Source organism: Urocitellus parryii, chromosome 4 (assembly GCF_045843805.1).
Source record: "Urocitellus parryii isolate mUroPar1 chromosome 4, mUroPar1.hap1, whole genome shotgun sequence".
NCBI classification, from domain to species: domain Eukaryota; kingdom Metazoa; phylum Chordata; class Mammalia; order Rodentia; family Sciuridae; genus Urocitellus; species Urocitellus parryii.
Genome location: NC_135534.1, coordinates 43757901 through 43772715, shown reverse-complemented (window position 1 = coordinate 43772715; position 14815 = coordinate 43757901).

Here is a 14815-nt window from a genome sequence, read left to right as displayed (position 1 = left end):
ATAAAGCAAACCCAAAACTATAAAAGCCTGGCAGTTTGGGGCTACTTGAGGTTTTACAATCTACCAACCCCAGGTGGTCTCAACAATGTTATAGCACAGAGGAAAAAACTGATGCTCGTAATTATGACTGTGTCATTAAGAAAAGAGGAAGTGTTGTTAAAAGAGCCTGACTTTGAAAAGGCATACTTAGGACCTTGTCCAGAGGCATAGGTTAAAATTAAGATCAGAATTTTTGTACTAAAAGCTGAACTTTCATTGCTTGGAAATTTGAATTCACAAGGAGATGATTTCTTTCCCCATAATGCCAATTGAGTGCATAAAAGTTGCTCATGCTTTGGGCAGATAGCCAAATGTTCTTACCCAAATTGAATTTTATAACCATAATTCTTTCTATAGTAAGACAGCCGGTCTAGGGAAAGAAACAACTCTAAATGGGTACCAGAGAAGTCTCAGGTCCCTGCCCTACTACTGAGATATGAAGTGATACTGTCTTCTAGATTATTGTGTAAAATATCCTCCTGGCCAGAAATAATTGACTTATAGCTTGCTAAATAACAACCGGGCAGTTAGTCAATCTTTGAATTAGAAAAACCTTTCTTCCTTACCGTTGGCAAGTAGCAAATCATAATGCAATTATGCATAATGCTCAGTTTCCTCATCTATTCATTGGGTACTTAGACTTCCAGTTTCACAAGATATTTTTAAAATTGTAGCTCAATCACTGTCAATCCTCTTTGTGCTTGATACAGAGCTGAATCACAAGGTTCTTCCCATCCTATGGGAACTAAAAAGACTAACTTCAAGTTTGTTCTCACTTGCATCCTATTTGGGAAAAATAAATAAATAAATAAAAAACTCTAACTCGACTTGAAGCCTAAAATGTTCATGATGTTTATCTCCCACTAGTGAGAATATAGGAAAATTTTAATTTTCTGCTTTTCTTATATTTCCAATGTATCTAAAAGAAATATGTATTTCTTAATAAGAAAAATCAATAAAAGCTATTTGTAAAATGAAGACACAAAAGAGTAAAACTGAGACTTAGGGCCACCAGACACTCCATCTTAGGGCAGAGCCCTAATGTTGCATCCTGGAAATTGGACATCCACTTTGAGGAACGTCTTGGAAAATATGATCCCAGTCACATGTAGACATTTTAAAATCAGTGACAATTTTCAGACTCAGGGAGTAAAATTAATATCTAACAAATTAAGGAGATATAAAGTTGAAAGGAATACGCTCCACTGTATATAACATAACCCTGGACTTCCATGTGGCCTGTATCTTCTAGATGATTGTGTCAAAATATCTGCCCAGCCAGGAATAATTGTGTTCTGGCTTGCTAAATGCCAACTGGGAAGGAAGGAACATTTTTCTAGACTCTGAATCTCTGGCTGCTATTCCTAGGATCAATCTCCCTGTACAATTATTAGAAAATCTGTTGCCTATAAGAGGCCTCTCTAAAAATATTGGAGGAATGGAAAGTTGTCCAGGAGGTGGAGGAAGCTCTGAATGTTTAGTGTCCCTGCAAACTGGCTCCTGCACACTGCTGACACCTTGGGAACATGTTGATTGTGGCTCAGGAAAATGGGCCTGACCTGGGCAGCTCCAACTTGGCAACAGCTTGTAGGGAGTAAATCCTCTCACTGAAGGTTTTGACTAATCTGAATAAATTCAATTTCAAAATCTGCCCTTGATCTAAGCCCCTTAAGCCTCTGTGGACCTTCAGGGTCAATGCCAATAACAAAAGATAGGAAAAATCCACCCTTCCTCATATTTCATTGCTACATTCTACAAGCTAACTCACTGCAGAAAATGTTCCCTTTAATAAAGTTGTCTTTGAAGAATCCCCTTCCCTTATTTTAAAAGTGACATTCAGGGCTTTCTGTGTGGGTGTTCAACTCATTTTGTAGGAGAAACACTGGACAAATTATTAGGAAACCTGGCATGTAGCCCTGAATGTATCATTACCAGTAGATTTTAGCAAAGCAACTGTTTAGACTTCAGGGTTATAATCAGTAACAGTGAGGTGGTTGGGCTGGAAGAATTTTCTTCTAACTGTGGCGTTTGCAACACTTGTTTTCAGAAGTGCTTTCCCAAGGGTGGGTTGACTGTGAGCAGATAAGCTTGGGAAATACACCAGAGCATATCCCGGCTACATTTAGAGACGGTGGTGTCCACTAGCATATTACAGGCTCTGAGAAATCCTGTAGGAGAGAAACTTTTTCCAGTGGTTTTAACCCAGTGTTTCCCAAACTTCCTTACTAAATCACAAAGCCCCTTTTGTCTGGTGCTTCCTATTTTGAAACCAGCATTCCACAAACATACTCTGACGTCTCCTGGACTACACGCATGGTCCTGTGGCTGATCTACATTTTGACAATTACAGATATATAGGTAGAGGACATGATCCGATCTGGTGGTTTAAGGTTGGGAGAGCTAATTAATTCATTGGATTAGGGAATTAAGATCCCAAACTATTCAACAATTGTATTAGTTTCCTGTAGCTGCTGTGACAAATTCCCACAAACACGGTGGCTTAAAGCAACAGAAATGTATTCTCTCACAGGATTGGGGGGCTGGAAGCCAGAATTTCTTGCACTGAGCCAAAATAAGTATTATCAGGGCTGTGCTCCCCCTGGAGGCGCTGGGGAAGAATCTGTTCTTTTTCTCTTCCGGTTTCCTATGTCTGTGGCATTTCTTGACAGTGACAGTGTCATTCCAACCTGTGCCTCCACAGACATGTGATCTCCAGCCCTATTCTCCAGTGTCCAATCTCCTTCTCTTCTCCTTTGTGACTCTGGTGATATCACTTAGGTATATTTAGATAACCCAGTGCCAGGTCCCCATCACATGACCTTTAACTTGATCACATCTACAAACGAGGTAGCTTTCACAGGTCTAGGGATTAGGGCCTGGTGTCCTGGGGTTCCATTATTCAGCTGACTACAGTAGTCAGAAGCCAGGAGTTAGATCTGACAAGGTGAATATTTCGGGCATAAATTGAACTCCTGTACTTGGGTCAGACGAAACAAAAGTGTAAGAATAACTAGAAGGTATGCTGATTTATCAAAAGAGCACTGAACCAGGAGCCTTACCAGTGCTGGGATGAAAAGGCACGTGACTCTGGTAGTGTGTGGCCATCTGCACAGAGGCCAGATGATGTTATTACCCAAGTTCTATGTGCAATAAGTGGCCTTTTTCTACAGATCATAGCAAGCAGTACTTTAAAATAGTTATGAATTGAATTCAGAGTACGAATCCCAGCCCTATCCGTTGACATCTGAACAACCCCAGGGAAGTTATTTAGTCTGCCCAGCCTCAGTTTTCTCATTTGTAGGATGGAGATGATAATAGTAGTTGAACTGAGGATTAAATGACATAGGTTGTAAAGAGCCTCGTGCCATGCTGACTAATGCTCAATATAGGTTGGCTATCATGACAATGATCATGGTTATAGGGTAGAGGTGTATTGTGGGAGGCCCTCAAAGGATTAGGACCAATGTAATAGAAGTCTGAAACCGTAGCATGTGACAGACAATTACTGAAGGAATTGGCAATGTTGACCCTAGGGGTCAGGAGACCCATCTTCAAATCCCTGAAGCAAGATAATGAGGAAGAGGAAGCAGGATTATTCTATTTGGCTGAAGGTGCTGACCCTCTCTCTGCCCAAGGTGTCAGGACAGAGATCCCAGCTCTGTGGGAGGGGAGTCTGAGCCTGCCAGCAGTCTACTGGATTTGCTTTAAGAAGTGAGTTTCCCTTCACAGAAAAAGTTCAAGCAGAAATGGACAGCTGATTGTCAGAAGGGGTAGTGAGTCCACTTCTAACTCAGAATGAGTTTTGTTTATCTGTACCTCCTCCGCCCGACTCTCACAGAATGGCCTGTTTAACTACCTCTATATTCCCAGAGTTTGGTTAGTGCATAACATGTAGGAAGTACTCAAAAATGAAAGAATGAGTGAGTGAATGAATGAATGATAAGCACAGATGTTTACGATGGTAGAATCCATAGTAATCAACTCGGAAGCAACTCAGCTTAGGGAGCACAGAGGATTAGTGTGTACCAGGCATAGTGTCAGACTCTGTGTAAATGTGCTTTAAAGCACATACTGGTTAAGTGTTAATTTGGTTAATGGAAGTGAGCACAAAATGCTGTGGAAGCACGTGGGAAGAAGTGGGTCATTCTACCCGGGCCCTGGGCATAGAGAGGACGCAACATTTTCATTGGGCCAAAATGGGCTTGACCTGATTGGCAGAGTCAAGGAACGGGAGGAGGGGGGGTGGGGTGGGGGATAGAGGTGAGAAGAAGGTTGAGGCAGAAGGAGGTGCATGGGTGTTTTAGCCAGCTTTTCTCATTGCTGGGACTAAAAGATCTGACCAGAACAATTTTAGGAGGAAAAGTTTATTTGAGGGTCACAATTTCAAAGGTCTTAGTCCAGAGAAGGCTGGCTCCATTCCTTGGGGCTCGGGGTGAGGCAGAACATGATGGTGGAAGAGTGTGGTGGAGGAAACAGCTCACATCATGATGAGGAAGCAGAGAGAGGTCTCCGCTTGCCAGATACACATAGCCACACCCCCATTGCCCACCTCCTCCACCCACACTCTACCACTTCAGTTGCCACTCAGTTAATCCCATCTGGTGATGAACTCCCTGCTTGGGTTAAGACTCTCACAACCCAATCATTTCGCCTCCAAACCTTCTTGCATCATCTCACACGTGAGCTTCCAGGAGACACCTCAGATCCACACCGTAACGATGGGTCAAGGCCTGGGGGTCTGATGGGCATGGCAAGTTTGGGTAAAGGAAGGCAGTGTTGGTCAGAGCAGGGGACAGCTGTTGACTACAGGTGAAACTGGAAGCACAGGCTGTAGTCAGATCATGAAGTGGTCTTCCTTCCAAGGCACATCTGAGAATCTTAGGCCGCAGGGAGCCCTCACAGGTTTGGGAGCCAGAGACTGCAGCAGAGCCTTGTGCCACAGCCTTCTCCATGGTATCTCTGAAGCTAGCCTTGATTTGGCAGCCAGGGCCTTCCTGCCTCAACACTTCTCTCCTCAGCCTGCCGTTCCTACAAAATGCTGTCTAGGGTCACTCCTAGAACTAAAGGCATTGTGAAGACATACTCCTGCTATTCAGGGTGTTCGTTACCCTTGGTATCATGGGCCATGAGCATGGGGTTGGGTTTCTCAACCTGGGCATTGACATTCTTTTTTGGTGGAGGACTGTCCTTTGCATTGTAGGATGTTTAGCCGTATCCCTGGCCTCTATCCATTAGATGCCTAGTGCACCGCCCTCCTTCAGCTGTGACCACAACAAAAAAGTCTTCAGATATTGCCAAATGATCCTTGAAAGCAAAGTTGTCCCAGTGAGAACCACTGGCATGGAATAATTGATCATATGATCTGGGGACACCAGAAGGAGACCGACCACCAACTCCCGTTCAGTGACTTGATGGGTGGATGTGATTTCCTTCACCACCTACATGCCTCTGCTTGAGAGTCATACTCAGTTTGTCTCCTCGGATCATAGGCTACCTGTCAGCTTCTCTTCATTCTAGGTTCCTCTTTGAAGAAGAATCATTTCCCAGGGACCCTGATACCAGGACCTGTGGGAAAAACTGATGGCCCTTACCTGCAACCGTGAATAATGAGCTCACGAACATGCTTTTCCCAGGGCCACTCCATCAGGACACAAATTGGCTACAGTACAGAGAGGCTAATCTGGCCTAAAGGTGTGACATGTTGAGTAGGCACAAGTTGCTAGTGTAACCAACTGAAGTTCATGACCGTGCTTTAGATACAAAGTGCTCATTAAATGGAATATTCGAACCCCAATTTACATACAAAGTTGTGCTACTGAATGAAAATGATAGCCCATTCTGTGGGCAATTTTATTTGTTTTTCTACTGTGGGGTCCACCATCATAAACTTCAACTCTATTTTCTTCCTTAGGCAGAGAATTCTGGACTGATTAGGAACTGTTCTCTTCCTCTCACATCCACTCTTGCCTATTTGCATTTGGAGATATGGTCCCATGTTCTGAGGACTGAGTGAGATGGTGAACTCAGGTGTCCCTGTATGATTCTGGTGACCTTGAGCTATTTGAAGATTCTTCAGATTTGTTCTTGGATACTTACCTTTTAACAGCAGGTGGCTGATGAATTTAAAAAATTCTGCTCTTTCAGCAAATAAGGGGCTCATCAGGTTGGGGCTTTATTTGACAAGAGCAGTTCAGTAAATAAAAACTAAGCTGAAATACTTCCCTATTTCTTAATGGAAATATAAAGTCCATGAGGATTAAAGTATCTCTTCTAACTGCTTATCACCCCAGTAGAAATCCTGCAGGACTTAAGCTACGTGTGGTGTGGTACATATCTGTAATCCCAGCAACTGGGGAGGCTGAAGCAGGAGAATCACAAAGCTAGCCTCAGCAACTTAGTGACAACCTGTGTCAAAATAAAGTAGAGAAAAGGTCTGGGGGATGTGACTCAGTGGATAGGTGCCTCTGGGTTCAATCCCAGTACAAAAAAAAAAAAAAGAAAGAAAGAAAGAAAAAAGCAAAGAAATCCTGCAGGATTTAATAAACAGCTTCTTTCATATCCTCAGAGAAACTCCTTCTCAACGTCTTTTTTTCACATTTTTATTTTTGTTTTATTTAGATATACATGACAATAGAGTGTGTTTTGACATATTATACATACATGGAGTATAACATATTCTAATTAGGGTCCCATTCTTGTGGTTGTACATGATGTGCAGTTACTCTGGTTATGCATTCACACATTAACATAGAAAAGTTATGTCCAATTCATTCTTCTATTTTTCCTATTCCCATCCCCCTTCCCTTCATTCCCCTTTGTCTAATCCAATGAACTTCTATTCTTCCCTCGTCTTCTCTTATTGTGTGTTAGCATCCACAGATCAGAGAGAACATTTAATCTTTAGTTTTGGGGGATTGGTTTATTTCACTTAGCATGACAGTCTCCATTTACCAGCAAATGTCATAATTTCATTCTTCTTTATGGCAGAGTAATATTCCATTGTGTGTGTGTGTGTGTGTATCACATTTTCTTTATCTATTCATCTCTCTAACGGTATCTAGGTTGGTTCCATAGCTTAGCTACTAGAAACACTGATGTGGCCACATCATTGTAATATTGCCATTTTTAAGTCCTTTGGGTATAAACTGAGGAGTGGAGTAACTGGGTCAAATGGTAGTTCCATTCCAAGTTTTCTGAGCATCTCTATACTGCTTTCTAAAGTGGTTGCATCAATTTGAAGTCCCACCAGCAATATATGAGTGTACAGTTTTCCCTACATTCTCACCAACATTTATTGATAATTGTCATTCTGACTAGAGTGAGATAAAATCTCAGTGTAGTTTTGATTTGCATTTATCTAATGGCTAGAGATGTTGAACATTTTTTCATACATTTGTTGACCATTTATATTTCTTCTTCTGTGAAGTGCCTGTTCAGTTTCTTTGCCCATTTATTGATTGGGTTATTTGGTTTTTTGGTGTTAAGTTTTTTGAGTTCTTTATATATTTGGAGATTAATGCTCCATCTGAGGTACAGGTGGCAAAGATTTTCTCTCATTCTGTAGGCTCTCACTTTATGTTCTTGGTTGTTTCCTTTGCTGTGAAGAAGCTTTTTAATTTGATACCATCCCATTTATTGATTTTTTTTTTGTACCAGGGATTGAACCCAGGGGTGCTTAACCACTGAGCCACACCCCCAGCCCTTTTTTCTATTTTATGTAGAGACAGGGTCTCACTGAATTACTTAGGGACTTGCTAAGTTGCTGAGGCTGGCTTTGAACTCATGATCCTCCTGGCTTTAGCCTCCCAAACGGCCAGGATTGTGGACGTGTGCCACCACGCCCAGCCCATTTATTGATTCTTGATTTTACTTCTTGCACTTTAAGAGTCTTGTTGAGGAAGTTGGTTCCTAAAATCACATAATGGAGAGTTGGGCCTACATTTTCTTCTAGTAGGCACAGGGTCTCTGGTGCAAGCCTGGGTTCTTGGTCCACTTTGCTTCCTCTCAACTTCTGTGGCATTTAATCTTCTGTTCTAAGGTCCCTTTTCACATCACTGCTCTTTGAATAAGAACAATTTCTTCTTGCCTATAAGCTCCTTCAAGCCCACAACTCTGCTATCTACCTCTAAGTGTCTACTGTGCCCAATGGAGTACAAAGACGCACAGGGAACACTCAGAAGGTTTTTGTTGGCTGCAGAATGACTGGAAATTGGGGAGAGGAGGAGACACTGCAACTTTTGAAAAGCAAATAGTACACTTTAAAAATAAATTTAGAAAATAGAGACAAATAGAAAATGAAGTTATTTATATTCCTATTGCTGACAGTCACTGAACATACTTCAATAAGTCAGTCTTTTTTCTTTGTTTAAGATATATGTAGGCTGGGCACAATCTATAATCCTAGCCACTCAGGAGACTGAGACAGGAGGATCTCAAATTAAAGGCCAGCTTTGAATATTGTGAGACCCTGTTATATTTCATCATAAAACTACAATAATACTGAATGTAGGTTTCTATCTTGCTTTCTTTTTGTTATTTACAACTTACCATGAGCATTTTCTAAGTCATTTTGCATGGCTAGATAGTATCTCTATGAGAGTTAGATTTTAATTTACTCAGAGATATGAGATTTTCTTAGAGATATAAGCTATTATAAACCATTTTTTGATGGATGTCCATTTGCAAAACATAAACTACTTATTTTCATACATTCTTAGAAGCAAAATTATTGTGCCAAAGGTTCTGAATATTTTAAAGCTTTTGATATCATGTCTGAGATTCTCTTCCATTTTTCTCATAGGCACTTTATTCACAATAGTGAAGTAAGATCAATTTAAAAACAGAAGTGGAAGTCATAGTAATTATGATAAAAATGACATCTCCACAAGGTATGGTTTAGAATGTGCTTTGACACTATCCTCTTTTGTACTCCAGCATGTATTATTTCCATCTTACACATGAAAAAAAACTAAGTACTTATTTATTCCAGATAGCACAATCCATCAGAGTCTTTTATGTCCTTTTGATCACATCAAAAGACCTGATGACAAAACAATGAAGAGGAGGTGGGGAAATGTGGGGACAAATGTAATGAAAAAATCCCCTGAAGTCTGTCAATATAACCTCAGAGGGGAGAGGGGGACATTTTTGTGAATAGGCAATAAAAACACTATTGGACGTTGAGATATAAACTTAAATTCTTGGAAAACTTCACAAAGGTGTTCCCTTTAGTTCCTCTAACTCAGAAATACTCTTCTAAAACAACTTGATCAAATTATACCTTTTCAGGCTCTAATGATGTGTGACTGGAGATAATGTTCAAATCTGGAGGTAATTTTACCTTTGAGGCAAGGATGTACTTGTTTTAGACACCCTGAGAATGTCGGAGATAGAAGGGACTTTAGAAATCATCTTCTCCCTCATACAAACCTAAGCCTGAGAGAGGAGAAGTAACTCACTCAAAGTCACAGAGATTCAGCATTGGGGTTGAGGCCAGACCTGAGCAATACAGTGTAGATCTGGACAGAGTACAGAGAAGGGACCAGGTTAAAATAAAACAAATCAATTATTTTTAAGTTCTAGAGCAAAGAAGACCTTAATACATTTAGTATCAATGTGATTGTGTCACATCCAAGTGCACGACACTAGAAAACATTTATGTAAATCGCTCACAGAAGCTTTTCTGTTTTCTCATATTTTTCTTTTTAACATTAGCTAAGTAATTTATTTAAGGGGATCATATAAGTCATTAAAAAAAGAAAGAAAGAAAGCAGAATCATGAGGTAGGTGTGAATAAACCCGACATTTCTGAACCTGGTTGATTCTCACAGTCATTCAAGGCCCTTTTTGAAAATGATGAACTTGATGACCTCCTTCCAAAATTGCTAAGGAAGGAAGGAAGGAAGGAAGGAAGGAAGGGAGGGAGGGAGGGAATATGCAAGCATCTTCCTTGAAAATAAGATTGTGAATTTTGAAGAAGTCTCAGGACACTGAACTGAACACAGAATGAGGTTTTTTTTTTTGTTGTTGTTGTTGTTGTTGTTGTTGTTTTTTTGAAATGCCAAAGTCAAGTGGCCATATCTGCTTAAAAATTAACTTGAGGTTCTACATGTGTTCAAAATGATCCCAGACTTAGAAATGTCTGAAAAAATTAAGTTAGGAAGGCAGTAAATGTTACACAACAAATGTTCTGTTGTGTAAATGTTTATACAGATGTTGTGAGACTTAAAAAAAAAAAAAAACCTGTAGGTTGCTGACAGCAGACAACTTTGCATATGTGTGTTAACAGGAGAATGTGCTGTGTTTCAGATGAATGGGGAAGCGGGTCTAAATGACTTTCAGATTAGCTGGAACAGATGGAAGGGTCACAGTTGAACAACTTGACACACCAGCATAAAGGCATCGTTGAAGTGGAGTTCATTGCCTTGGACAGATACTGTCAATCAACCCAGGCCTCTCTCAGTTAACAGCCTGGACCTTAAAAAATTCAAAAAAAAAAAAAAAAAAAGAATTTTTAAAAAGCATTTTGGGGCAAGGATTGGAGTTTATCTGGTATATTTAAGCACTGAACTCCATTGCAGACTGACCTGTGTTTTAGAAACAAAACAACAGATTGCAGACATTTTGAAAACTAATATGATACATGTTCATCATTAGTGGTTTTCACTGATAAATAATTTCACAAGAACTTAGTCCACATTATATTTCTGAAGTTCCTACTATCACACTAATTAGAAAATAGTACAGAATACCAGAATGAAGAAAATGCAAGTTTTTAAAGATTGAACTTGAATTTTGATCAACTGTTATCAGAAAGACATCTTCAGGCAAATTTTAAAATACACTGCTCAAGTTTATCTTTTTCTAGGTGTCATTTTGTGACTTGATATGTATTAAATGTTTTTATGTGGCCCAAATGGTTAAAAAAAAATTAGGTTCTCTTCCATTGTGAGCTACTTTTCAAAAATTAGGTGGGGCTTGGGAGTAAGCTTTGCCCTCTGCAGGTCACTAGAGGACTCTTGAAAGTGAAGACTCACAGACCATCAGCTTCAGGTGGGCTCTCTGCAGAAAGCCATTGTTCTCTTTCCATTCTTGACACATCTGATTAATCCAGAATGACAACCTGGTTCCTGTATGTCTCTGTGTAGGTTGCTAATGGACTGAACTGCTGGAAAGTTTGCACAAGGGATTGATATTTGCACTTCCCAGTTGGGGAGAGATTATGATCTTGATCAATGGCTCTATGAGCCCTAAGTGTTTAGTGTAAGAGTGACCATGGGGCACAGAGAAGCTAATTATTAGAAGCATAGGAAATCTTGGGCAGCATGTGTCCTGACTATGCGGAGCACCTTCTAGCTGGGTCTTCTTCCTTGAAACTTACATGCATTTGAAGCGGTCAGTTGAAAAACAGATGGGCAGGGAAAACATTGTGCTGAGGGTACTTCTATGGCAAAGGTGACGTTTTGCATCCTAAAGTCATTTTTTGCAGGACCGTGGACGGTAGCCCAAAGCTTCAGAGGATACCCCTCGATTCTGTGTTTACACACGCCATGCGTGGTACCATCAGTTCCTCCCTGATGATACCTCGTCTTAGAAACCCAGCTCACTCAGAGACTAGGAGAAAAAACCTAGAACTCTGCAAACTTCAGCCTGGACACAGCTGCTCAGACCCACGTGGATCCCAGGCCCAGCTTAGCCAATTAGAATCTCTCTCCCCAAGAGTCCGATATTTAGGCAGAAAAAAATACCAATCAGCAGCGTCTGTCATTGGAGCTGTAGGCACACAGTGGGGCCAACATGGGTCTCCAAAGCCTTGTAAAAATAAGATTTGGGGAGAAAAGAAACAAAACTCTTGGCAGAGAAAGTTTATCTGTAAAGAGGAAAAGCAGATTAGACATGGAGAAAGGAGCCAAGGTAAGATCTCCATGACTCCAAGCCCGGGATGAAAATGAACATTTTTTTTTTTCTGTTCTCATGAGACCCTGTTACACATTGTGCAGTTGTGTTATAGAAAATTCCCTTTTATCTTCACACTAAGCTCACTTTTAAAGTTAACTTGATAGAGTTTCTTTTCTTTGCAAGTAAGGATTCTGACTCTGACACTATTTCCATTTATTTCTTTAATCTACAACATATATTGAGCAACTACTATATACCTAACAATACAGCCTATGGGGCCACCAGAATGAATAAAGCCAGGATACACTCCTGAACTGTACCGTTCAGGCCAGCATCTCAGACTTTCCTATCACCACCTCTACCACCTCCTCCAAGATATGGGGAGGACTTCTGCTGAGAAACATAGGGCATTAAATTAGAATTTTCTGTCCTCTAATTTTCTTCCCCTTTCCATCCAGTTCTTTGGTTACTTGTTCTCACAATCACTGTAATTCAAGATGACTCTTTCTCTCATCTGCTTGTCCCCTGCCTTCTCATCTTAAAACATCTTTCTCCAAGTCAAGTTTTCACAGAACCTTGTTAAGGAAGAGCTATGCATAAAGGAATTACTATAGTTTAATGTTTTATGTACTTCCCTAGAAGTATATAAATGGCACAAGCACCATATTGAACTATAAAGTCCCCAAATTTAGTGGCCTAAAAAAACAATCATTCTATTTTGCTTATGAATCTGCAATTAGGGCATAGTTTGGTAAGGAAATATCCATTTTTGCTTCAAGTGACATCAGTTGGAGCAACTTAACTCCGGGTTAGAAGATACACTTTCAAAATGGCTCATTGTCTTGGCTGGTAAATTGATGCTGGTGGTCAACTGGAAGTTAGCTGGGGATTTGAATTGGAGCTCAGTTCTTTTTACATGGTCCTCTCCACTAACTCCTTGGGTTTCCTTATAGCATGGTATTGGGTTAAAAGAACAAGTGCCCCAAGAGAATGAGATGCTTTTGTGACTAGCTTTGGCAGTCACACAATGCCACATCCACCATATTGCATTGTTCAAAGTGGTCACCAAGACCTATCTGGGCTCGATGGAGAGAATGTAGATTGTACCTCTTACTTGGGAAATAGCAAGGTTCTAGAAATAAACAATATGGGAGATATTAAGGTGTCCATCTTTGGAAAAATATAATTTGCCACAGTATCTCACTTAGATAAACAGCATTTTAATCTGAGCTCCATTTTAATTAGAGCTCATTGAAGAAACAGAAAATCCACCCAAAGTTAAAAGTGTATTATCAATAGGAGTCAAGGATATCTCATAGGAACAATTACAGGAAGCATAACTCAGCTTCATAGGATGGGAAACTGCTCAGACAGCTCTCTCTCCATCTCCACATGGCCTCTGGCACTGCTCTCCCTGTGCACTTGGTTCAGGCTCCCATTGACTTTACTGTCGACATTCATGCCATTGTAAGGGGCTGCCCAGGACCAGCTCCACATGACTCATCTATACAAGAGCCCACAACCCTGAAGGTCTCTGTGTCTCTCATTCAAGATATGTAAACAATTCAGCTTAATCTACAGATTATTGCTCTGGGTCAGGTATCCAGACCTAGTCCCATAGGATGTGTCAAGCATGTCACACTAGATGAACACAACTTGCCAGCAGGGGACACAGGAGGAGACACTGATACTGACAAAGGAAGAGATATGGGGTACAGAGTCAGGGAGTGAAGTCGTTAAGCATGTCAGGTCACCATCTCTTTGTGAGGATCAAATAATATAAGTAGCATTTTTAAAACAGTTCTTCACATGTAAAAAAAAACAATAAATATTCAACATTTTTAGTTTTTATTAGGCAGTCACCCCAAATATAAACATTCTACTGTCTTTTTCCCAACAACTAAATAAAATGTATGTTTTAAACACTTTGGGGACATTAGAGGCTTTTTTTTTTTTTTTTTTTTTTGGTACTGAGGGATGAACTCAGGGTGCTTAACCACATCCCCAAGCCCTTTTTATTTTTAATTTTGAGACAGGGTCTCACTAAGTTGCTTAGGTCTTCACTAAGTTCTGAGGCTGGCTTTGAACTTGTGATCCTCCGGACTTAACCTGACCCTCCACCCCCAACACCGCACTAAGTTTCTGGGGTTACAGGTGCTAGTGCTAATTTGAGACAAAATGAGAATTAATACTTAATGGTTGTCATAAAACTGTTCTATATTAACACTAAAAACAACTATAAAAGTCATCTAGGAAGAAAAGTATGAGTAGCCTGCAAGCTCCCTGGTCTGGAATGTGTTCGAGGTAAAAATTGGAATCATTAATTAAACAAATAGGATCATTTGTTTTGATTAAAATTGTAATTCCCAAGGAAAAATTAATAAAGAATTTTAAAACAATTATCCAATATATATATATAAAACCAAAATTATATACACTAGAAAGAGAATAAAGTTATTGTGAAATATACTAATATTACTTCCTGACATCAAGTGGACAAAGAGAACAATTTGAAGAATAAAATTAGAAAAATATTTATAACATATCTTTTAAAGAATCTATGGATCATATAAACCTTTGAAACAACAGTAGGTCACAAAGAAGAGTTCGACACATTCCAAATAGCTTTTAAGTGTCCACAAAACTTAAACAAAAGTTCAATACATGATTTAAAATACTTTTCTAAATAATCCTTGAGTAAAGGGGAAAAAAATCAAAACTCCAACTAACAACTATTTAAAAAGGGGAACAAATGAGTGCACTGAATGTGTAACCTAGTGGATATGGAAAACATGTATTTGGAACAAGACTGATGATCTTAAAGGAGTCAGCTTTTAAACATAACTAATAATTAAACAAAACATATTGAAGAATAAAT